This window comes from Rhipicephalus microplus, chromosome X (genome assembly GCF_043290135.1).
Source record: "Rhipicephalus microplus isolate Deutch F79 chromosome X, USDA_Rmic, whole genome shotgun sequence".
Taxonomy (NCBI): domain Eukaryota; kingdom Metazoa; phylum Arthropoda; class Arachnida; order Ixodida; family Ixodidae; genus Rhipicephalus; species Rhipicephalus microplus.
Genome location: NC_134710.1, coordinates 116,002,003 through 116,028,150, shown reverse-complemented (window position 1 = coordinate 116,028,150; position 26,148 = coordinate 116,002,003). Strand labels below are relative to the sequence as shown.

At 46.8% G+C, this 26,148-nt stretch overlaps 1 protein-coding gene and 1 long non-coding RNA gene across 4 annotated transcripts in view; one reads left to right on the top strand and one right to left on the bottom strand.

Moving 5' to 3' along the window:
- Positions 1–1,985, bottom strand: part of LOC142775704 (uncharacterized) — a 119,055-nt gene extending 117,070 nt beyond the window's left edge. The window contains exon 1 of the long non-coding RNA XR_012886938.1: positions 1,734–1,985. This is a non-coding gene — a long non-coding RNA (uncharacterized LOC142775704). The remainder of the gene's footprint in view (positions 1–1,733) is intronic.
- The window catches only part of LOC142775703 (nephrin-like), a 536,671-nt gene that overhangs the window by 99,976 nt on the left and 410,547 nt on the right, over positions 1–26,148 (top strand). The gene's annotated exons all lie outside the window — the stretch shown is intronic.

Here is a 26,148-nt window from a genome sequence, read left to right as displayed (position 1 = left end):
AGATTTTCACCCCATATTATGCACACGGAGTCTTGACGCTCTCTGACATGCTTTCTTTCAATTATACAGCGAAGCACGCATGGTGCGTGATATGTATAGTCTTCTCGCACTTGAGCTTCCTATGGGCCACCACACCAACGTCGACGCCTATGGCGAACTTTCACTTGGAGGGTCCCTAAATTTCGTTTAACAATAAAATTCGCCCAGCTTCGATGACTTAGCGACGAGAGGCATGTTAAAGCAGTGAATCGTCCTCTATTGCTTTGATTTGCCTCGTGTTAAACTCAGGGCCCGACGCAAGCCTTTCATGTCCAAGCTCAACATCTTTAATTCAAAGCTCTCAATCTTCTGGCTTTCGCTAGCACTTGGCCGTGACGTATCTTGTGCATTTGTATCAAAACAACGTCGTCGTTGCTGTCGACGCCGGCAATTCCCGTTGACGCTCCCAACGGGCAGCTATACTTGCGAAGAGCGCATGACTGTGCCTATCGCCCAACATTCTAAAAAGACCACTGGGCTTCTCTTTGAGATACGCTGTCCTCCTGCCAGGAAATGAATGCCGATTTCTCTCTTTTGGAATATATAGTACATGAACCGTAGTGTAATGTAAAAGGCGAAGAGAGGACACTTCAATAGGCCCCTGCGGCTGCTTTGGGTTCGCAGCCCACCAAACGGGTGTGGGGAAACTTTGCAGCCTCAGAGATGGCAGGCCGCAGAAAAGACCGTCTCGAAAGCCATTTTCTAGTGACTAGCAATAGTATACAGCCTCCGAGACTCTCCGAGCAATAGTATACAGCCTCCGAGACATTTTAATTTTAACATTACAATCATTGGAGGAGCGAGAACTTTTATTTTCAAGTGATATTCTTGGTAAGCACATGCACACTTTGTTAATGTTTGATAAACGCAGGCACAAAGAGAGGTTCATTGCACTGCGAGACGCGAAAATACAGCTGCCAAGATTATAATACAGCTGCCATATCAAGATTATAAATTACACACAAGAAATAAACATATAGGCAACAATACAAGAAGAACCGCAGCAGAGTAAAACTGCAATAAATGCACACAACTACACGTACAGTGCACAAAGGGGCACGGCAGTAGTTGCCTCAGCACTTAACTCCGGCATGAACCGAAAAAAAAAAAGAAAATTGTTCGATACGTTTTCTTTCCCACCGTCGCACTAATTTTCTCCTACACACTTTACATCGCTCTTTCGCGAAAAACAGTCACAAGCAGTTGCCGCAGCAACAACAAAGCAAATTTACCTGCCATGCAAGCCATCAATGAGGCCGGAGTGCTTACTCAAAAATCTAACTCTAGCTTTAGCTAGTAAACATGTTTATAGATTCACCACTTCTCCCTTATGAGCTCATTAAAGCTTCAAGCAATTTGTGAACGACACAAATAACGATACTCAGCGTAGCTGCAGTTTTCACAAAATCTCACTCATGCAGTGAATTCGAATACATGTAGCGGCCCAAAGAAAACCTAACAACGCGAGCGGTGGCTCAATTTCTTGAGCCAAGAAAGAATTTTCTCGAAAGCGTGCTGCGAAGCATTCCTGACAGTTTTGTTTCGTGTGAAGCAATCCATGAAACCCGCACGCGAAGTGAGAGCACAAAAAAAAATCTTTGCGTCGAACAGCACAATGCCAGAAATGTTAGGTTAAGGCTTCAAAGACAAATGCAATACGCACTTAACATAGTATTGATGGTGTTCGTACCTACCAGCAACCAAGCTGAGAGGCAGCCGAAACAAGCGAAGACCACGACGCACGCCAGGCACGTTATCGCACACATTTTATGGCATCTCCCTGCTGCTGCCCGTATGTACTTCTTCATTGCCATAAATGCTCATGAACACGGAGCGTTACAACGTTGCCGTCGCGTCGACACCATGTGCACTTCTTTTGTATCCGATCGATGCCTGATCCCAGCCCGACGTTATCGCACCGCACAATCGCAGACGAGAAAGATGTATTCAAGCCGCCATCACATGCGCAAAAACACTTAAACGTATAATGCAGTAGAAAGGTACTGTAGTAAATAACTAGTTCGTGTGTTTCCTTGAAGCAGTGAGTGATGTGTTGCCATCTTACGGCTGGGGTGAAGCTGCGTATCACAACCGCGTTTTGGCCCGAGTGACCACTCTTGTCATTTTTTTTACTCTATGCATGGTTCGTGGGACGTTCAGGCTGGTTATTTGAGCGCCTCCTATATTTTATCAATGCAAGCCCGATGCATGCACCCGATTGAGCCGTTCACCAAGCATCCTCTCCTCTAGCCCTTGCTCTCGCCCATCGCCTAGTCTTCACGTGTGCTTTGCGGTCAAGGGGAAGAAAGCCCCTCATGCAGTGCCTCACGTCAGGCATTCGCTCCGTAAATATGCTCTGATTTTTTTTATTTACAGAATTTTTTTCTTATTCGAGCGATAGTGGTTACGCACAACGGCGGCGGCGGTGGACAACTACGGCGCCACGTGATTGATTGATTGATATGTGGGGTGAGAGAGAATAAACATTTATTAATAAGAAATGCACACTGAGCCTTCTTTGGGTGGGGCCCTCAGTCCAGGGCTCCATTGCCTTGCGCGACCCTGCGAGCCCGCTGGACCAGCTGCTGCTGTTCCTGCCGGCGTAAGCTGAGCAGTGCAGACTCCCAAGAGGAAGGGGTGGGATTGGGAATGGGAGGCACGCCCTGTGGGGCAGAGCATTCCCACGTGGAGTGGTACACCGTCGGTACGGATCCACAGAAGGGGCAGTAGGAGGGGTAGAGAGTCGGATGAAAGCGATTTAGCATATAAAGGCAAGGAAATGAATTTGTCTGTAGTTGCCGCCAAGCGACAGCATCTGCTCTGTTAAGTGAAGGATGAGGGGGAGGATACGTATAACGGCTCTGTCGATAGTACTGCAGTGTAGCGTTGTAGTTTAGTGGTTCTGTCGATGCGTCGTCTGGATTGGACAGCTCTTCCAATGGAGCCCGGCCGGTCAGCTCTCGGGCAACCGCACGAACGATTTCATTACCATGGAGAGAGGCATGTCCAGGAGTCCAGACGATACGCACAGGACGTAATGCGGACGGTGAGACAGAAGAGTGGATATTGTGTGTATGTGCAGCCACAAGTCCTTGAGCGAAAGCACGGCAAGGAGCTTGTGAATCTGTTACAATAGTGACAGGGGAGTCATGTGACAGTGTCGTAGCGTGACCAATTGCCAGAGCGAGAGCTCCCTCCTCTGCCAGACCACTGTCTGTAGTGCGAAGTGTGGCAGACGCCACAAGGGCGTCTGTGTCATCTCTCACGGCTAAACACATGGCTGACTTCTCTGGGTAGCGTGCTGCATCAGTGTAAAGTACTTGTAAGTCTGATGTACCATCACCAAATACGCGTGTCATATCCTGAACTCGGGCACGTCGACGACCGGCATGGCGGGAGGGATTCATATTGCGTGGAATCGGAGGCACTTTGATGAGTGCGCGGACAGTAGAAGCAAGTTTATGTCACGGTACTTGTGCGGGTTTTTGAGGAATCGGGTAGCCAAGACGAGACAGGATGGCGCAGCCCTGACGGGTCTGCCTGAGCCGTTGGAGCTGACTGTTGTGCTGGGCCTCGATGAGTTCGGTTATGGTGTTGTGGACTCCTAATTGAAGGAGGCGTTGAGTAGATGCGTGTGGAGGCAAGCCGATAGCCGCCTTCACAGCTGTCCGTAGAAGGATGTCCATCTTTTTTATTTGAGCTAGAGTGAGATTGTGAAAGGGAAGATGATAGGTGAGCCGACTAACTATGAGTGCTTGTACTAAGCGGAGAACATCCTTCTCACAGAGGCCTCTCCTGCGATTGGTGATGCGTTGGATCATTTGTGTAATTTGAGTTATCTGCTGAGCCAGAAGGTGTGTAGTGTACGAGGCCTTGCCGTCGGACTGAAGGTAGAGGCCTAAAATGCGAATTCGTGGTACCAGAGGGATAGGATGGCCATCAAGAAAGAGCGAAATGTCAGGAGAATCAGCGGTTTTGCGGTGCCGCTTGTATACCAATAACAACTCCGACTTATCCACTGAGCACGTAAGGCTGCCGGCAGCAGTATAGTCTTGTACCACAGACACAGCTTCCTGTAGGGCGTCCTGAATGGTTCCGTCTGATCCTTTGGTCGCCCAAATTGTAATGTCATCTGCATAGATGGCATGCTGGATGCTGGGAACCTGTTGTAATAGAGAAGGGAGTTTAGCCATAGCCACGTTGAACAAAGTGGGTGAGAGAACCGAGCCCTGTGGTGTTCCTCTGCCTGCGAGATGAATGACGTCCGAACGGAGGTCTCCAATCCCAATAGTGGCCGTGCGGTCAGAAAGAAAGGACCTGACGTAATTGTAGATACGTGAGCCACACTGAGATGAAGCGAGATTGTCAAGAATAAGGTCGTGGGAGACGTTGTCAAAAGCACCCTTCAGATCCAGGGCCAGAATAGCTCGGACCTGGTTTGAAGTGGGGCTATCCAACACGTCCTCCTTAAGCTGTAATAATGCGTCCTGTGTAGAGATACCAGGGCGGTAGCCGAATAGTGTATCAGGAAAAATTGATTGTCTTCGAGAAATGGTTGTAGACGAGAGAGAACAACGTGTTCAAAGAGTTTAGCTACACATGAAGTTAAGGATACAGGGCGAAGATTCTGGAAGGATAGCGGCTGGCCAGGCTTTGGAATAAGTATGATTTCTGCGTGTCGCCACTCCTGTGGTAGCGTGCCGTTTTTCCAATGTTCGTTGTAAAAAGCGGTTAAATATTCGATGGACTGGTCATCTAAATTACGCAGAAGTGTGTACGTAATCCCGTCTGTACCGGTCGCTGTGTTGCGCTTAATGCTTTGCAAAGCTGCCCTAACCTCTGCTTCTGTAATGTCCTCATCTAGAGGCGTATCGTTTACGTGTGGATAATCACGGTAGGCGGGACGGGGGCCCGTGGATACATAGTGTTGCTTTAAGGTGTGCAGCAGAGTGTTATCGTCGAGCCCTGATTTGTGGAGAATGGTGCGGATTGCGTTAGCAGTGTGTGATTTTGTCTGCCTGGGATTTAAAAGAGCACGGAGTATACGCCACGTTCGAGGTGTACTTAGTGAGCCGTTGAGTCGATCACAGAAGTTATGTTAATTGTTGCTAGTGAGGATGTTCGCATAGTCCTGTGCCTCAGTAGCTAGTTTGGCGATTCGGAGACGAAGTTTTCGGTTATGTTTGTGTCACTGCCACCGCCGTGTCAAGCCTCTGTGGGGATCCCAGAGATGTAGCAGATGCCGGTCCACATCCGGCGTTTCTGTCGCCGCAGCGATGAGTTTGGTAGCTCTTTGAAAATCGGAGTGAAGTTGTAATATCCAAGCCTCTAGGGAAGGAGAGTCCTGATGGGTAGTTGTACGATTACGCCTAAATGCATCCCAATTCGTTAGTTTTATGACGCGCTCTGGGGCACGCGTGGCTGCTACTTGGAGCTCTGTAGTTAGTATATGGTGATCACTGCCTAGATCCGATGGAGGCGGAAATGTCGAGGCCCGTGTGCTCAGATTTGGGTGCACGTTAAAGAACCCCAGGTGGTCAAAATTTCCGGAGCCCTCCACTACGGCGTCTCTCATAATCATATGGTGGTTTTGGGACGTTAAACCCCACAAATCAATCATCAATCAATCACTGCCTAGATTCACCATGAGGTTGCACCAGGAATGGTAACTAACGCCCTTGACTATCGTGAGGTCGGGGCATGTGTCCCTGCTCACACTATTACCTAGGCGAGTGGGTTGATCAGGTTCTGTCAGCAGGGTCATGCGATGAATCGCGAGAACGTGTGCGAGTCGTCGGCCTTTAGGCGTTTCTGTTGCGTAGCCCCAAGCCGGATGGGGGGGCATTGAAATCTCCTACAATAACTATGTGTTTACCCAACTTGCAGATTTGTGCGAATAGATGACCGAAGTCATCGTTCCTGGCGTTAGGTGCACTGTAAACGTTAAGCACGTACAGGCTGCTACTGGATCGAGAGCACGGGACTAATTCGAGAAGTACGTGCGAGATGGAGGTGCTTTGAAGGGTGTGTTCTATGACAGTGACATGCTTAGAAACTAATGTAGCTGTGCGATGTGGTGTATTCTTCGTTACGTCCGTGTATGTGGTGTAACCCGGAAGCGTAGGGGTACATTGTACTTCTTGTAACGCTATGACATCGGGAGCAATCTGCTGCGTCGCAATGAATTGCATTAGAGCTCCGCGTTTCCTACGATACCCCCTACAATTCCACTGCCACACAAGTAGGAGTTGAGGGGTGTCACGCGTTGACCTACGGTTTCTCGCCATGATCATGCAATAGCGGGGCCTCGGTAGTACACGGCGGCATTTCGGACTGTGCTAAATCTTGGTGGAGGGTGGTGGGAAGCGGGACTGCAGCAGCTGCGGCTGTTGGGACGGTTTTTCGGGACGGTGATAGGAAACGGGAGGGGCGTATGTAAGGATGCGGTCGCTGTGTTTCACGTGTCGGAGACGTGGTGCGTTTTGGTGCTGATGGCGAAATATCAAGTTGGCCAAGTGCAGCCGATATCTTCTGTTTAACATCCGTTACAATCTGCTGGACAGCAGGTTGCAGGGCCTGCTGGATCAATTGTTGGAGTGGAGCTGTTAGTTCAGCCATAATGCTATCCTTCATTTTCTGCATTTCTACCTGCATCATAGTTGTGAATTCATTCCTTGAAGAAGTAGCCATTTCATTCAACGCCTCTCGTGTGCAATAGTCGGATCGTGCCGTAGTTGACGACATGTCAGGGTGAAGCTGAGTGTCTACTGACATGGGTTGTGGTAGTCTAGGTGGCGTTGGTTGTAGTGTTCTTTCCTGCGTTCATGTTTGTGTGAGGGAGTGGGACTGGTGTGGAGAGGGAGGGAGAGGAGGGAACTGCCCTGCCCAGCTTACCGTTTGTGTTTTCTTGTGGGAACCGCTTTGCTGGCCATGATGATGCATTGTCCCGTCCGTGTGCAAGCCTTGAGATCCCGGCTGGCCAGCGAAACCACTCCGCGATGACGAGTTTCCTCGCTTGGGCCCCGACTTATCCCTGGAATGGCTCCTTCGCCTGGCTGCACTCCCGGACGCACTGCTCTGCTGTCCGGGGCTGGGAGATGGTGACTGGGCCTTCTTGGTGGGAGTAGCTGACCGGGGTGGTTTGCGTCGGTTGACAGGTGGCAAAAACCACTTTGGGCATGGTTTGGCAGCCGTCGCGTGGTCGCCACCACAAAGCATGCAAGAAGGGCGGCACTCGTGGTTGTTGGGTGATAGTAAATCCCCGCACACTCGACATTTCGGTGTGACAGGAGGCTGTGGGCACACATCCTCACGGTGTCCAGTTTTGTTGCACTTTCTACAGTGGGGAATAGTCCGTTTGTAGAGGTAGCAGCGGAGAGCCTGTCCGTACGCGTTCACGAAGAAAGAGACTCGCTTGCCACAAAATGTGAACACCATTGCTTCGGAGTTGCCGAGGCGTCTGCACGTAAGGACCTCGTAGCCCGGTACTTCAACTTCTGTCAGGAAGTCGTCTGGTGTGATTTCATGGCCTATTCCGTTGACCACCCCTTTGCACGAATTATCAGGCGCAATACCATAAGAGGTGATGTCGTAGGTTGCTGCGTGCACTGTAATTTTGGTGATTTGTCCAAGTGCCATGGCGATGTGTTCAGATGAGGTGCTTATTGTTAGCACATTTTGATTTTCGTCAACTCGAAGCTTGATATCAGGCTTCTCACTGCGTATATTTGCTGCATGAACTACGGCGAGAAGTAATGTCTTGGGGCTAACCTTGCTGAGATTTAATCCACCATGGGGACGGATTGCTAGCTTGTAGTCCTCGGCGGGGAGCGGTGGGAGTCTTGGTAGACGCGTCTTAGGCCGGCTCTGGCGTAGAGCAGGCTCAGACGGCGTGCTGGGCAGCTGTTGAATCGGTACGGTATGGGGTTGCAGCTGTCGGCGTTTGTTCGGTCTCTTGGTAACAGTGATCCATGTATTTGCGTTGTGCTCATTGCTCACCTGCGTATCGGCGTCTTGACTGGTCTGCGTATCCATCATGTGGTCCGTGGAGCGAGAGGGCAAAGAGTGCTTCTCGTCGGCTGCGACGCTCCCAGAGACGCTCGCCATCCGCTGTAGCGTTCTGTCCAAGCCGCGTCTCCGGCTTGTTAGGGTTAGCGAGGTGGACCTCTTCAAGAACTTTCGAAAGCGTTAAAACGTTTGAAAGCGCACTCACAGGTTGAAGTCCGGTATAGGCTTGACAGTGGTGATGCTAGGAACAAGTTCCTATTGTTGCAACAGGTCGCCAGGAAGAAATTCTTCTTGAAATTGAACCTGAGCCGGAGCCGATGTGATTCGCCTCCGTCGCATGCTCTCGCTACTCGGCGACAATATGTGGGGTTTAACGTCCCAAAACCACTATATGATTATGAGAGACGCCGTAGTGGACGGCTCCGGAAACAACGGCGCCACGCGTGACCCGAGTTGTGCTCTTGATTGATATGTGGGGTTTAACGTCCCAAAACCACTATATGATTATGAGAGACGCCGTAGTGGAGGGCTCCAGAAATTTAGACCACCTGGGGTTCTTTAACGTGCACCCAAATCTGAGCACACGGGCCTACAACATTTCCGCCTCCATCGGAAATGCAGCCGCCGCAGCCAGGATTCGAACCCGCGCCCTGCGGGTCAGCAGCCGAGTACCTTAGCCACTAGACCACCGCGGCGGGGCCGAGTTGTGCTCTCATAACAACTTTTGCTGTAAAACGCAAATTTGAGCTGACTGACACATTCTTTGCATAACAACGTGATGATGGGGTGAAAGTGAAGAAATTAAATCGTTCGTACTGTTTCTTTTTTCGTAAACAACCTAAAACCTTGAAGAAACAATACCAATAATGTGAACAATTAAGTCATGACGAATGAGTTTATCAGAATAAACTAATTAAGTACTTGTGCTTGATGCACCTATAACTTTGTTTTGTGATTTGTTTGTGATACAACTTTGTTTCCGATACACCTCGTCTTCGCACCTACAAGATCATTAACACGATAGATGTAAAAAGCTCGTTTCGCAGGTATTATGGCGTGGACGTTGTTGAGGGGGAGGGAAAAATTACCATCTTGTGCGTGACCGAAAATTGAGAAATATGCGCATAGGGTGAATTAGGAAAGAACGTGGCTGATCCTCCTATATAGGAATCGGTATAACACGAAAGTGAAACGTGTCTTCACAGAGGTAGTTGAGCGTTTACTGTACATTGTTTGAGCAACAGCAACAAGTTGCAAAGTCACCTTATGAACAGTAAGCAGCTCGAAACTTTCAAGCAGAAAGTACGCACGAAATTAGCATACACAGGACGAGTGCGGACTATAACAACTGTCACAATTCTTCCTGCATCGTGTGTCAGCAGCGCGCTCCTTTCTTAAACACGGGCGTGCCAGCGTGCGAAGTGACATTCACTACCGTATTCTATCGTCCCTTCACTCAAGGCTTCACCTTTACTTGAGAAAGCCGATGGAAGCGCCCTCGCTAGGCCAGGCAAGTTACTGCATACCAGCGATAATATGGTGCGATTCTCGAGCAGCGCAGCGTTATTTTCAGCCGAGCAGCGGCCCAGTGCTCAACTTTGTCAAGTGAATTCAGGGTGAAAGTCGAGTCGAGGAGCGTTTGTGAATACGAGGGTCAGCCTCTCCTGAAGTGCGAGTCTGATAAGCGCGCGCAAGAGAGAGACCACGCTCCATGGGGGCGGCGCTTAGTGGAGGCGACGAGCTTTACAACGCGTCCAACGCGAGCCCTTCTTGCCATCTCGCCACTGATAACGAAAACGCGCTGAAGTTTCGAAGCTCTAAGGACTGCCAAACAGTGTATGGTGTATATAAATGGCTTTCTAGGCAATGAAGCTATCTAGGCAATGAACACTCTGTGGCGTAGTGGTTAGCACCACGCGCTAAGAATCGAGAAGTTGCTGGCTCGATTCTGCGCGACTGATGTTTATTTTCTGATTATTTCTTTGGAATTTCTTAGTTTACATTTTTCAACATCACTGACGTGACGGAAGTACGTTTACGGAGCCGTGCTGTACCCCGGCATAGAACACATTCATGTTAAAAATCTAGGTTTGAGTGGGGATCGAACTCTGGTCGTTTACACAGCCACGCGTTCATTAGAACGTACAGTCATCAGCACCTTTAACTTGAACGTTCCGACGCGTGGCCTCGGCTCGCTTGGACGGAGGTCAGCGCCACTAAGCGTTTAAAATGACATGGTTGCTGCACTTAAGAATAGATGTAGCGCGCGTCGGTTTCACTGTGCCTGAACGGCGGGTCGATTGCACTCATTTCGCATTCCGTTTTTGCCACGTTTTGTTCGTGGCTATACGTTATCGCACGCACCCGTGGCGTTCATTGTCTTATACTTATTTCGACAATGAACCATTGCGTGTGACAGCTTACTCACTTTTCATGTTGTATGACGTACGTGTTCGCGTTTCCTAGTTAAAGCTGGAACTTACAGCCTTCAAGGCTTTCTCTTTACCTGTATCGTCGCGTAGGCAGTATCAGGCATGGGCGTCGGCAGGAGGGTGCATAGGGGGCACTCGCCCCCCTCAAGCGCCACACCAGCTCTAACTAAGCTACACCAGCGTTCCTCCTTCCCCCACTTGTGATGCCACGCACGTTAGCATCCCCCAGGACAAAACCTTTCCGATGACCATGGTGTCAGGCATATTAGTGAATACTCATATTATGATTTGCACATTAGCACTCTTTTTCCTGAACTGCCCTGCCCGTGTACCACTAAACAAGAACACATTACCCGCGTTTTTGCTTTTATAGCTCGCATTGATATTACCAGCATTTGTTGGCGTTGGCAACAATAAAAATCCGCAACAACTGTTGCAATCACAGAGTAAGAAAAAAAAAGTGGGGGACGGGTCATTAAGCTACTTGTATCAAGCAACAGCGAATACGCAGAAAGCGAAGTACGACTTCTCCGTCGCATTAGACGTATGCGCTAGCTGAAGTACGCCTTTTAAGGTTCAGCTTGACGGAAGGCTTTTCGTTCTCCTGCGGCTAAAGCTAAGGCGAACGAAAAAAGCGTCGATGTTGTGCACCGGAGCGCGTCCTCAAACAAATCTCTCTTTTCCTCTGCCTCGACCGGCGTCAGCACGCGACGCGCGCTCGTCCCGTTCCTCTTAATTAGGACTGATTCGCGCTCCTCTTGGGAGACCCCGCGGAAGGATGCCGTGTTAAGGCTTTAGAAAAGGCACTCGGGGAAAAATAATGAAGTGGATAGGAGGCAACGAAGCAGGAGTGGCTCCCCTGTAGGCACTTTGGAGTCGCATTTGTCTTGGTTAGGGATTCATTAGTTTTGCGGTTTCGCACGAGACAGGTGCCTCTGTAATGTGTCCTGGCGTTCGTAGTACCTCGTACATCTCCCGGTTGCGCGAAGGGAAACAATCTAATTCTTCTGGGGTGGCGAGAGTAATGGAAGAGATGAGCCAAAGAATATGCCATGTCTACTTCCGCTTGAATCATCTGACACGCGCTTTTAGCTTCCCGTACAGACTGAAAAGTGCGTAAACATTGTTCCGGTTGTCACTTTCGAGCGAGAGACTGCCAAGAGTACTTTTCTTCAGCTTTTTCCCCTTTTTTTTCTGTGCCAGCCTGTAGTGATTTTTGTCTCGCGAGAACTAATAAGACGTGCAGTAAACAAGAAACGACAGGAATAAATTTCGTTTTGTCGCAGGGGAGCCTTATTTTCATGGCCTGAAATTTGATTCTTTTCATGCATCTTCTGGGATGATATACAAGTTTTGAAAAAAAAAAAGGCTTTCGCAAATGAATTTCGCTGTTCCGTGGAACCGTTCAATGCGAATAAACAGGGCGTGTTTACGCACTCATTTCGTGTCCCCTCGCGTTTCTCGAATACTTCCTTTTACCTCGCATTCAATCAATTTCCGCTTGCGGCATGAGCGAGCACGAGGCAAACTGCTCATCGTCATCCGCTTGCGAGGTGCTGATCAGGAAAACGAGAGCCCAGTCGGCTCACGTATGGGACCACCCTTCGGTTTGGCGAGAGGACACTCTTATAGCGAGAACGAGCTGAGCAAAGACGTGCAGTGGCCGATGCACGACGTGAGTAGTCTGCCGCTTGCAAAGTGCCCCGAGACGAGGCAGCGTGTGTGCGGCTAAACGGCTCGCGCGCCCCTTGGCTGCTGTGGGGACACGCGTTCCCCAGTGGCCGCGCTTGCTCTTTCGCTTCGACGCGACAGCCCGCGTGCCACGGAACCCTTGACCCGTCGCTGCCCCTGCTGCGGCGCTCTTCTTGGGCTGGTTGCGAGGCGCGATTAGGGAGAACTGCTCCGCAGGGGATGCCCGCTCTCCTTTTTTTCCCCGAGAGCAGAAGACGTCGGTGCGCACAGCACAATGCTCCCTCGACACCACCTCTTGAAACCGCCCTGCGGGCATCCCGGGTCGCCTCTCGAGTCGCGGACTTCCCGTCGCGGTCTGGTCGCCGCGATCGATGCCGGCAACGCGGACGCCGGCCGAGGCGCGATTGCACGCCGCCGCCACCCACACCGCTGGAACTTGTTGTCACCGCCGGAAACATTATATTCATGCCACGTTTGGTGCACAGAACTGCGTCTTTGGATGAGAACAAAAATAAAATGCTCCCGAAATGAAGACAACGAATTTGGTTTAATGAGCAGCAGCACTGCCGCTATTGAGATGCTGGGGCTTAGGATTGCGTGGTCATTAATTTCGTGAGCAAACCTTCATTAGATTGCCACTATTCTATGCTGCGTTAGAGTAGCGAATTATAATGGCTAAACAGCTATGTGTATGAAACATCGCCGGCTCGATTATTGGTGCAGCGGCAACTCTCTGATGAGAGATATACCAAATAGCCCTGGCGTACTCATGTATACAATACAAGTAGCCAACGTGAACCGATAATCAATGACTCCGTCAAACCTATGCAACAGTGTTACCTACCACTGTCGCTAAATGTTCACAGGATTCCTGTTTGGGTGCTTGCTTTCTTACCTTAGTTTTACTTAGGAGGAAGGAGCATATAATGTAACATATCTCTATTTTGGGCCACAACACCATTATTAATTTTAGAAAGCGAAGTAAATATAACTTATGTTATGCATTACGATATTTCAGGTGTATCGGGTATATGTAACCTAAAACAGGGGTGAGTGAGGAAAGCTGTGTGTTTAATGCCTGGTGATCGTTAATGAGCGAAGCGTGGGCAAAGAGTCGCTTGAACTGTAGAAATCAGGTTTAGACATCGATATAAAACTGAGCTCAAGAGATAGTGAAGCTCCTAATTCAGAAATATAAAGCACCCAAAGTGAAGTAGTTTTCCCAGCCGGCACATGCAAAGCACCTGTTGATTACTCTTTCATAAATATTAATACTCCGGCGCTAATCAATGGTATACTTCTTACAGTTGGTGAAGGCCGCACGCTGGTGCCTTGTAAACAAGACAATGAGTCCACAAATCTCATATTCTTACAGTAGCGTCTTGCACACCAAATAATGAACCCATAAAGGTCAAATGTTAGCCTTATCAGTAAAACAATTGATTTTTTGAAGACCGCATTAGTAATGTTTCCGCAGATTACGACGTCGCGATTGCTCGGGCTTGATCTAGTGTAATATGTTCTTCCTTGCAATTTGGGAAGCTCTAATGCGCACACGCGATCCGACTCTATTCCTAAGCCATATCACTTTGTGAACTTATGCAAATGTAAACTGTAATCCGTTGGTGGACTGTATTAGAGGAGCTCAGCAATGACTATATTAGGAGGACCGACGGTCAATTTATAGAGCATTCGTTTAAGTCCAGCGAAAAGCACTGACTTCGGAGGATAATCGCACCGTGGCAGCTCGGAAAACGGCGTGCTACATTTGATAGAAAAAAGTTTAGCGCGTAGCTTTTAGGCGCCCGTGCTTACTTTCAGCTGTGTAGCCATTGGCGTCAGCTTAACCAATAGACGCGAAAAAAAAAACCTAAATAAAAAAATTCTAGTGTGTTGATGACAGATGTCATGTCAGGCATGTAATCGTGTTAAGAGCGTGGCATAATAGCAAAATGACAACCAAGGGTCCCACAATGATTGCACAACGAGTGCGTGGTTTAAAGCTTTCAACCCACTGCAATCTGCACAGTTATTATTCTTTGTCGTCATCAGTCACATGCGGCAACAACAACATGCCCATAATACCTTGCAGACGTGTAGTGGGTACCTCGCTTATCCGCAGAAAGACAAACAATGACGTAGTGGATGCTTTCTACTTCACAAAAGTTATGATTCATGGAGTATAGATACCTTGCATGTGCGCCTGCGTATTAGTTACTCCAAGATAGTTCAGAACGCAATAAAAGCCACTCTTCCAGCTTTCGCTGGGAATGTGCTGTGCGTTCAGAGCAGGCCTGGCACGAAACTCTGATGTGCCCGTTAAAGCGTTCAGCGACTTCACCATTGGCCTCGACGTCGGTGTAACCAATAGAACGAACGAGGATAAAAGAGAACGAACACAGAGTCTTACAATATCACAAGCCACTGACATTTATAGCCTCGCTTTCTTACCCCGTCCCGCAAGCTGGCCTCTCAGTCGGAGCTCGTGCCCATGCAGGGCTATAGCACGATCACTGAGGTTGGCTTCGCTTGTCGTAACGGGGGCAGCCTTTTCACTTGGTGTGTGACGCCTGCAATGCATACAGTAGTATGCGTTTAAATCGAGCAGTGGCAGTATTTTGACCATATGTAACGATTGTTTCGTCGCTATACGACAGCAACATGCCATAGCTTTAAGACACAGCGTTGCCGCGCAACACGAAGCTGCACTATAAATTGGCATTAAGCAGTATTGTAATTATCGGTGATATTTTTTATTGATATGATAAAAAGGCTGAACACCTAAACAATCTAGAAATGGTGATAGCTGATTGCGATAGTCAATATATGCTGACAGTGGCGTGAATTCGAGGCTGCGCCATGGCAGTAGTGCGGTTTGTGTTGTGATTTTATGGTGATAGCAATTATATGGACATGCTCGGCTGGATTTTGTCGCTGGCGTTGGCGTCGACGTTGGTGACCGCCGCCATTCACCATATATATGAAACCGCAAGAGAGAAAACTAATCCAGAAAAAGACTCCGGCATGCGGAATTCAACGTCCGACCTCTAGCTTGTGAGTGCGTGGCGTTAGCCACTGAGCCACGAAGGAGCACCTCCTTCAACGTTGAAGCGGCAAGCTGTTCATATCTACCGTGCACTTACCGCTGGCGATCTAGGGCGAACTATTGTGTTTTCAGCATTACCAGAGAGATGCGCAATGAGCGTGCGTCACCAGATCGTCACGACGCGACGACGCACGCTAATGCTTTCATATCCCACGCATAGTTTACCCCGCCGGAGAATGGGTGAGGGTGGGGTAGACGCTCACAGGTGCACACACTTATCTCGCGCTGGGGAGAATCGTACGCCTTGGGCTTTCACCGCAATGATTCTGTTCCATACTTACCGGGCGCCCAAAGGTCACTGCGCTCGCTACACGGTCTCCGTTTGTGAAACGGGCACGCTTTTAAGACACAGCGAAACATCTGAGATTCTTATTCGTGCTCATCTGCGTCTGTGAGTACGTTTCGTGCGTCATTTGTGCGCGAGCCATTGAACTCGTTGCAACGAATGCAATGCTGTTTTTCGCATCAACTTCATCTTTAGCGTGTAATGCGCGTGAAATAAAGGCACTAAAGCAAGGTCTGCAATTTTAGGTACCAAGTGTGGCGGGGGCGGAAACAAGTTATTGATTGATCCGGCCGCCCCAGAAAAAGCATATAAAGTGAGGGGTAGAATTATGTCACCACAGGACCGCCGACTACGTACAAGATTTTGTAGACCTCTATTAAACAGCACCGAGGCGTCTCTCAAGGTGGCACAACCCAGCAGTTCTCAACAAAATTGTTGGGAAGTATCGATATTATAATTTATACTAAAGTTCCAAACAGCATAGTCCCTTCTATTGCTACAATTTATCGTCTAGTCACTGCCAGCAACATGTCTCAACACCCTTTGGGTTGTTGCCCGTCTCTTTGAAGAGCTAATAAGATTTCTGTAGTGCGTTTTAGGGATAGATCACGGAGAAGTCGTTTTCTAACTCGAATGAATTAAGTATAATAATGGTCTTAACGGTAAAAGTGTAAAGTTAAACCTGAGAGCCCGGAAATGTATGTCAATATTAAATAGTTTAAGTGCCACAGTGCCAAAGGGGTTCACGTACACCGTGTGTTAGTTGGCATTCTCCATGGGTGTGACTGAAAGGACAAGGGAATGCGAGAGCGCGCGTAAGCAAGCGTCTATAAACGCGTTGCATTTGCAAGGAGGCCGCGCTTCTCGCTTTGCGCATCAACAGAAGGTCTGCTCATGTGCACATCACGAAACGCGGCGTTCTTTAGTACGCTATGCTGTAACGAATATGTACATTTGCAGCACTCGATCTCTGTGTTGGCTCATATTTATGAATGGCGCAATAAAACACACACACACACACACACACACACACACACACACACACACACACACGCACGCACACACACACACACGGGCGCTAGTTTTCTTCATCTGTGTATCATGTGTTTTTTTTTTGTGGCGTTCGTAACGATGATTCAACACCAGCTCGCCCAACTGTCAGTGCTCGCTATCGGCGAGTGCGATGAAAGGCCGTGCTTTTGGTACATCTGAGGCCAGGAAGGTAGCTGTAAATGAACACAAAATGGATGAACGTGCACTGTTCATGATAGACATATAAGTTTCTCGTTATGGTTAACACCTTTCTCTGGGACCCGAGAATAAATTCGAGGTTAAGGCAGCACAGAAATGCTAAACGACTACAACAGCAACAATGAAACAGCATTTTCGTTGCGAATTTTGAGCAGGATTTGCACTGAGAGATAACGAAAGGCAAAACTTTATCTTGCAAGTTTGATTGATTGATATGTGGAGTTTAACACCCCGAAACCAACGTATGATTATGAAAGACGCCGTAGTGGAGGGATCCGGAAATTGCGACCACCTGGGGTTCTTCAACGTGCACTCATATCTGAGCACACGGGCCTACAACATTTTCGCCTCCATCGAAAATGCAGCTGCCGCAGCCGGGGTTTGATACCGCGACCTGCGGGTCAGCAGCCGAGTACCTTAGCCACAAGACCACCGTTGCGTGGCAGTATGTTGCATGAACGTTCACCTCTGACACTGTACGTCCCTATAAAGTGAGATTGAGCTATAAGAATGTAGTACGTAGATGCAATGCTGGTAGCCTTTAATAAGGTAGGTACAGGATAAGAGATGCAGCCGGACAGAGTAAAAACCTTGAGCAGAATCACGGCTGTAAATTTGGAATCTCAGATCAGCAGTGTCAGTGAGTACACATAATAAATGTAAGAAAGTTTGGAACATATACATCAAGTTAATTAGAAGGGCAGGAGTGGGAGCAGCACGCTGCATACCTGAACTACAGTGACCATACGCTTATCGGATACTCCTGTTGCCTTTGTCATAAACAGGGCCGTTACTTTTTTGAAAAGGCGTTACCTCCATAGACGTTGGCACATTGTGCTGTTTTGACCCTTGGTTCAAAGTTTTACATAGGTTTATCACATTTTGAAAATCGAGCATACCCAATTTTTCAGACTAAAAACATTTTGATTGTTTAAAATGTTTGGGAATGGCGACCAGAAGGATTGATTCATATGTGGGGTTTAACATCCCAAAACCACCATATGATTATGAGAGACGCCGTAGTGAAGGGCTCCGGAAATTTAGACCACCTGGGGTTCTTTAACGTGCACCCAAATCTGAGCACACGGGCCTACAACATTTCCGCCTCCACCGGAAATGCAGCCACCGCAGCCGGGACTCGATCCCACGACCTGCGGGTAGGCAGCTGAGTACCTCACTAGAACACCGCGGCGGGGCTGGCGATCAGAAGGACGAAGAGCAATTGGATGACAAGAAGTCAGTGAAGACTATAAGAGTGCGTACGTACATGCCATAGTCGGGGCTCGGCTTGATGCCATTGGGTAAGTGGGCCAGAACTGGCTGTAGGCCGGGATGGGGAAATTCGGCCGTCTTTTACAAACAGGAAAACATGTATAAGATCTTCTAGGAGATTATTGTGTCCGAATCAAAGCTTACTATAAAATTCATCACGAACTTGTCAAACTTGTAGCCGTATCCTCGAACATAATGCACTTTATGTTTTAGTTCTCGTACTTTTATATGGACATGTTTTAGCCTTGCAAAATGGTTTGTGTTGCGACACTACATTCGATATCGGCGTACAAGTATGATTTGTGCGTGCTGAAGTACTTCAAAGCACTTAGCGATACAGCGTTGTCCTTCTGTCCCTGTTGTGCAGGTAAACAAGATCCATTCATTCATTGTGTAAAGCTGGACAGAAGATTACTATAAAAAGAAGCAATGCGCCACAGGCAACGCCACTGTTTGCTGTATCCCATCAAATTTTATGACGCGAGCAGTGATGTTCCGTAAATGCCATATTATTATTGCTTCAAGTGCTAAAATATAAACCCATCACAAGAGAGGATGACGAGACAAAGCGCCGCCCACAGGCTACATACATAGGTGCCATGAATCCGCCCTTGCACAACATGATTGATATGTGGGGTTTAACGTTCCAAAACCACCATATGATTATGAGAGACGCCGTAGTGGAGGGCTCTGCAAATTTAGACCACCTGGGGTTCTTTTGTGCGCCCAAATCTGACCACACGGAACTACAACGTTTCCGCCTCCATCGGAAACGCAGCCGCCGCAGCCGGGATTTGATCCCGCGACCTGCGGGTCAAAAGAGTACCTAAGCAACTACACCGCCGCGGCGGGGCCCGCCCCTTCACAACAACGGGCGTTTACGCATCAAAGGCGATATAATAACACACGCGCAATAATATTTTTACGGCGTTATAAAATGTATCATCTGATAAATCGGTTATAATATGAAAAGATGCAACTTGAGCAAAAATAATTTCTTTTTGTAAAAACCATACGACCCTTTTTCGCATCAGGACCTCTTAAATTGCACTACAAAAAAAAGTTGAAGAGAAAGCGATGCATGATCACTTAAGCCTTTCATGATTATTGCCTATTTTAGTGTGAACAACGAGGCGTGAGACTACACATTTAGTACGATTGACGTATGATTATCTATATATATATATAAGAAGTGTCTACCTTTTATAATTCAACCTCGTCGAAAATACATGTATTTGTACGCTCAAACACGTCATCTTATTATGCGTTGACATTCGAAAGAGTTGTGCAATTTTCACAAGAAAGCAATGACATCAAGCATATTGTTATTATTACTTTTTTTAGATATCAAGCCGTCCACGCAAGGCATATCCCCTGTGAGTTTGCCCACGAGGATTCGCACATTACGAAACTTCCACAACCAGCATTCATAGCCTTCGTGGTGAGACTGGAGCGCTGTCGCGAAAGTTTGCCTATTTAAATTTAATATCACAGTCCGGACCACGTGTTGCGGCAATATGGAAAATGCCAGAGGCAAGGAGCGGCCATGTTACGGTGCATAATGCGTAATATCGGAGAAGACGCGCACCTAGAAGATTCAACACGGTTAAAATAACAGCGCTCTATGTGACTGCATACTCCACACTGTTATAATAAACGCTGTGTATATGTGAGGCACGGCGCTAACGACCTAAGCCGTTTTGTTCGTGTGCTTTCGCTTGGGATGATGCGTTCTACAGCGTATAGTGAGGCATGCTTCTCTCGGCGGGAAGAGCTTTTTAAAACATGAGATTAACTACTTGCCTTGCGACCCAAAATATTTTAATTTGACTGCCTGATGTAAGGGAGAAAACGTTTGCGAGCAGTCTGCCTTTGCATATGTGTATGTTCATGCTAGGCGTATGTGTGGCGGTAATGCACGTTCCAAAGGTGGCTATGAGCGCGTGTGTTAATTTCGCGTTTTGGGGAAGGGCACACTGATGCTCAGAATGAACCAGCTGGCTGCTCAAACTACGTTGTCATCCTCATTTTTTTGCAATTACGGCAGCAATCAAGGGTTTTCGGGGCATGTGAGACAAATTATGAAGCACATAACTTCAGCACTAGCTGGTACAGTTTTCCGCTGGAGGATGGTAGCAAAAAGATTGGTCAGTCGTTTCGGCTGCCCTTAATAACCAAACGCCTGTGCATAAAAGCAGGGTGATGAAAAACTGATTGTGGTTTTACGTAAGAATATTTGATTTTTAGAGGCACTCAGTCATCTCCAGACCAATAAATAATGCCGGCTCCAAGAGCCCAAATAACATATACAACGCTTACGACTGCTACGCTAAGTATTGAAGTGATTGGTTGGTTCTACTCAGCTTAATTATGCGGTATTAAATAATGCTTTCACGACAAGGGGAGAGCAGTGATGCAGTGTAATCAATAACATGCTGTTGAGCCACTATCATCTGCACTAACTCATTTGTTTGTTGGCTGAAAAATCCTCGCTAAATTATGCGTTCACTGAAGCAACGTGTGGTAAAGGCTTCTGAACTCAAAACTTCACGAGGGATTGAGCTTGAGATAAATATGGCAGGCTTCGCTTTTATCTTAAAATATCAATTTTTCTTTTCGCTTGTAGATCACCTCCATGTGGTCTCCCAACCCATTCTCTTCGTCTCGAGGACGTTGTCCTCTTGTTAGACAATTTTTTCTCTGTGGCGTTTTCCCGAAAAAGTAACGTCCTTCAGCTATTGAAGGAAGAATAAGAAACATACGTTTTTCGGCTTCACGCACTCAGTAAACAATCCGCCTTAACGACGAACGTACACGAAAAGCACCCAAACCTCATAATAGATTCTTAGGCAGGACAAACATGTAGCGCCTTCCACACGCGTTTCGCGGTAAATGTTACTGTAGCGCAAGCTGTCGCACAAGCCCATCAACGTGTAACACCGCGATCACAAAGAGATAGTCGCTAATGCTACTCTAAGGAAAAAACAAACAAAAAGTAAGCAAAAAACAAACTAAGCATTGCGTAATCCACTTTCGCTGGGCTGGGATGGTGAGTGAATTACTTCTAGCTTGAAGAACCAGCATAGCCAGAAATTCATAATAAAAAACGCTATTGTAATAGAGTTGCTCTTAATAGGATGTTCAGGACAATGCTCAAGCTAAACACAATATTAACCGATGTACGAAGGAAAGAAAATTGGCGTTACTTCGGCGCAACTTTCGTGAAGACAAAGAGAAGGCCCATTTTGAAGCAATGTTACAGCGTTTTATAAGCTACGCAATGAAACCATTATCTAAGTACATAGAAAGATGACGCTCACGCAGTGGGCGACATTATCAAAAGCTTTGACTTAATTCAGAAATATGTAGATCAGTCTGCAGGCCATTATTTATTTTGTATTTAACGTCAGTAGTGATTTCTAGTAACGACGTTTCATATGACAGGCCCTTTCTGAAGTCGTGCTGGTTATGGTAAAATAATTTGTTAGTCTCGAGGTGAATGTACAGATGGGAGGCGATTAAATACTCGAGTTTGTTGCAATATATGCATGTGAGTAATATTGCACGGTAATGTTTAGGTGAGTTGTTATTTATGATTCAAAAAAAGGTAATACTCTGTCCATTTTCCAGTCGTCTGGCACTTTTCCAGACAACAGCGACTGTCGAAAGATGCAGTATAATCTAATGCTAGATATGAAAAGGGTATTTTTAGCACGTAAGAGTTGATATCATCAATTCAGGCTAATGAGAATGCCTTAATTTGTTTAATTTGACACGCGATATTGTCCACCGTGATTTCAATGGGGCTGCATCTCTGGAAGTCGTATTTAGGGACATTTGACACGCCAGAATGATCTTACTGGCTGAATACAGATGGAAAAAAGGAAGGAATAAAAGTAGTAGAAGATTCGTAATCTCAACGTGGAAGGTTGTATTCACCAAGTAATAACAGCTGGTTAGACCCGTGGTCAGGGGATATGACGAGCTAGAATTGCTTTTGGTTATTTTACAAAAGATAGGGTAAGTAGTTTTAGAAACAATTTTTTTCTTAGCAATGCATATTGCTGTACAACATTCGCTGAAACACTGCCTGTATTTTCTCAAGTGGAAGTGGTAGCACCTCACTTTGCGTTACAGAACAGGCATTTTTTCTCGTTGGATTTCTCGTCGGAAGTTGTTAAAATTGGGATGCATTAAATAATCAACAAGGATATTTTTTTTTCTCCAAAAAGCATCCAGTTTTTATTTACCAACCGGTTTGTAGAATGACCGAAAGAAAAATTCCTTGAAAATTTCTTCCAGCTGTGTGTTTCATTTTCCAAAGGAGGCTTTGATGTAGTCCCGGATTGTTTCTTCAGATATTCCTGTGAATGGTAAAGGTAAGTTTGACGTCCCTTTAAAACAATTATGATCACTAAAGTTTTTTATGCAACAAACAGTCTTTATTTCTTGAGTCTGGAGCGTAAATTTGTTAGCAACTGATATAACCTATTTAAACTACGGTTACGCTGGTTGTTCAATGTCTTGTAAAATATTGAAGTCCCATGCTATGTAATGAATTCTGTTGAAAGGCAACATAGTGATGGTAAATTAGTTCGTACAATTTGTGGAAAGTTAAAATGACGAAAGAAGTCATTTAAATCGGTAGGGTAAAGATCTTTGGTATTTTCTACACTATGACGCTAGAACTGTATGAGGCTGATGATAGCAATTCCTAATTAATATTTTGGAGTATTTAGTCACACAGACTATCAAAATAATTGCAGTGGGCAAGGTCAAGATTCAGCGCGCAAGAAGTCAGCGTATTTTTCACACCGAGAATAACACCACCACCTCTCTTGTCAGCGCAATATTTGCAGTATATGTAGCAGCATTCACTGCCAGCACGAACTTCACTTTTTTTTCATTGCGAAGTAAAGGCAAGTTCCTATGAACATGAGTATATCGGGATCATTGTCTTCTAAAAAAGAGCAGATCGCATCGCGTTTGGGTATCATGCTTCTAATGTTAGTAAATGATATAAGAAAGAAGGAGTATCTAAATGTCCTGCAGGTGACTGGTGGTGTTTCATGCTGATGATTTGTGGCCTGCTATTTTTCTAATAAAACTATTTGGCTGACACTAAGGATTGTGAAAGTTTTCTATTCATGTGTAGCCTGACAAATGAGTTCTATTTGCGTTTTAGTGAATCAAATGAGCGCTTTCTTTGCCTGTCGCGTAGCTATAAAAAATATCTTCTTTGATAGAAATTGTTGACCTTTTTTAGATTTAAAGCACACGCAAGACTTTGCTGCTTATCTTTACGGAAAGTTAGCTTGAGTATTACGGGTCTCTTTTTGGTGTCTGAATTTCCCAAGCCTCTGCGCACGTTGGAATCGTGCGCTAATCAAAGAAATGTTCAATATTTCAGAACAGAAGTAAATAATTCTTTTTTAAGATAAAACCAGATCTCGCAAATATGATCGTCTATTCCCGCCCTTGCCACCCCCCTAAAAACAAAACAAAACAAAACAAATAAAGCAGGTTAGATCACCCCACTCTATTTTCAGTATCGTTACCATTGGTGTTAATTTTAGTCAAATGACTCGAAAATCAGTGCAAGACATTATGAGCCGTACCGATATCACTTGCCAAACGTGACATTAAGGCTTATTCAAGCTTGACAATACGTTAAGTCAAAGAGCGACTGTGTTCGTAGAAGCTCTCAATTTTTCAATGGTCTTGCTTAACTGCACCGAGAAGGCTGCAGATCGTTCTCTAATTTCTGCACTGCTGACATAACTGCAATCAAACAGTAATTGCTACTTCTTACACAGACAGTATTTTTGTAATCACTAACCCACAAATCGATCGCTTGAAACACATGGATCTCTGATGTGGTGCCGTGCCTGACGTGGTGTGCTGGTTTCAGCCTAGGCCTTGCTCATGGGCTCTGGCTTAGATTCAATATCGCCCGACAACATAAGCAGCATATCAAAGATGAGCAGATGAATGCGAGATATTTGTGACAAAGATTGTTTCAAGGCTTCAGACAAATCGGATATGCCCGACACTGCGATCAAACAGTATTTGCTACTTCTTACACAGACAGTGTCTTTGTGATCACTAACCCGCAAATTTATTGATTGAAACATATCTATCTCTGATAAGGTGCCGTGCCCGAGGTGGTCTGCTGGCGTTTAGCTTAACTATGCTGAGCTGGTTTCATCTGGCATAGTCGTTGATGCCCCAAGTGGCCAGATGCGCATCCAGATTTGCTTGTCCAGCGTCGGCACGAGTGATGCAGAAGCAGCCCAAGCCAGTGAAGTGTCATCGGAGACCATTGCGCACGTGCCAGCAAGATTGGAACGAACGAACAGACCATATAATAGTGGCCTGCCAACTGATCGGTTGAAACGCGTGCATCTCTGGTTAGGTATCGTGCCAGAGGTGCATGTGTAGTAAACATTTGCCTACTACTTAAATGAACCAGCATGTAACCAGCGCACTGGCAAACACGAACCAATCCTGCTGATTGAATGGGAACGCTATCTTTTATATCACATGAATAATAAAGATTGTGAACAAAGTAAGCAAACGCTTTCTTCTAAAGTGAGCAAGGGCTCGCTTCGGTAACACCCTTCTAGTGGCGACATTAGGGGCACACGAAGAAACCAGCCATGTCTGCTTTTCCAGCCTATGCACTTTCCACCAACATTTACGACCGTTTTACGATCATCCCTGCACAGAGCCGTGCTGATTACAGGAAGAGGCATACGCTTCAACACATCCCCCGCTATAGCGTACGCAATCCTAATCAGCTGCCTGGCGCGTGAAGGCGGAGCGTATCCTTTGACGGTATAGTAGAGCGTGAGCTATCGGACTCTACGGGGAAGAGCACAGTAATGACGCAGGTCGATAGAGCAGAAGTAGGCAGGCCCGTGCAGGCAGTTGAGGGCATCATCAATTCGTGGCAGTGGGTAGACCTGCTTGCGGGTGACCTTGTTTAAGTGACGCTAGTCAACGCAGAAGCGACAGGTGCCATCCTTGTTTTTTACTGGAACGACTGGTGAGGCCCATGGACTTCAAGATGGTTCAGTGACGTCTTTTGTAAGGGTTTTATCAACTTCACGCTAGATGACTTGTTGCTCTGCATGTGACAAGCGAAAAGGACGTCGTCGGATTAGGCTGGCGTCTCTAGGGTTGGTCCTGTGAGTAACAACTGACGCCTTCCCTAAAGCGCTGTCGCCAAAGTCGAAGATGTTCCTTAAAGATTCCAAGATACGCCGGAGAATGGCTGCTTGTGCTAGAAGGAGGTCTGGCGCGATCATCTTGTCAAAGTCGGCATCGGTGGGGCTCTGTGCAGAGGACGCAGCAGTGGGCAAAGCAGCGTCTCCAATGAATGCAGAAACAGAATGTTCACTGATGGAAGAGACATTGGCTAGAGTCATACCATGTGAAACAACTTGAGCACAACAGCTGAAGTTCAGTATCGATAGCGACGCCATATTATTCGTAATCATCAACAGAGTATGGTGAAGTACAACATTTCTGTTCAATAACACGTCCAAAATCGGTGTCAGTACATAATCGCCGTCGGGTACAGGAAGAAAAAAAAAGACTTCATGATTACGTAGGTAACAGCTTGGGGCGCTAGGTGAACGTACTCGACAGAACACAAACGTGCTTGAGGTGTATGTGTGACAGAAATAAGGTAGGTCAAGCCGAAGTAAGCCTGTCCCACAGTCAATTAGGCAGAGTGCGTGGCAAGAAAGGTCATGCCCAGGATGAGTTCGTTAGAGCACTTCTCGAGCATGGCAAAAAGCACAGTTGTGGAGCGGTCAGCAACACTAACACGCGCGGAGCATACCCCAAGCACAGGAAAAGTTCCACCATCGGCGACTTGGATGAGCGGCAATGTGAGTGGTGTTAACACCTTTTTAAGGCGGTGGTGAAGCTCCGAGTTCCATCACCAAATTGTAAGCCCCTGTGTCTACAAATGCAACAAGAAGTGCATCGTCTACTTTAACGTCTATGAGGTTGCGTCGTGTTGGCATGGTCAGAAGATTTGGTTGGTGAATCGT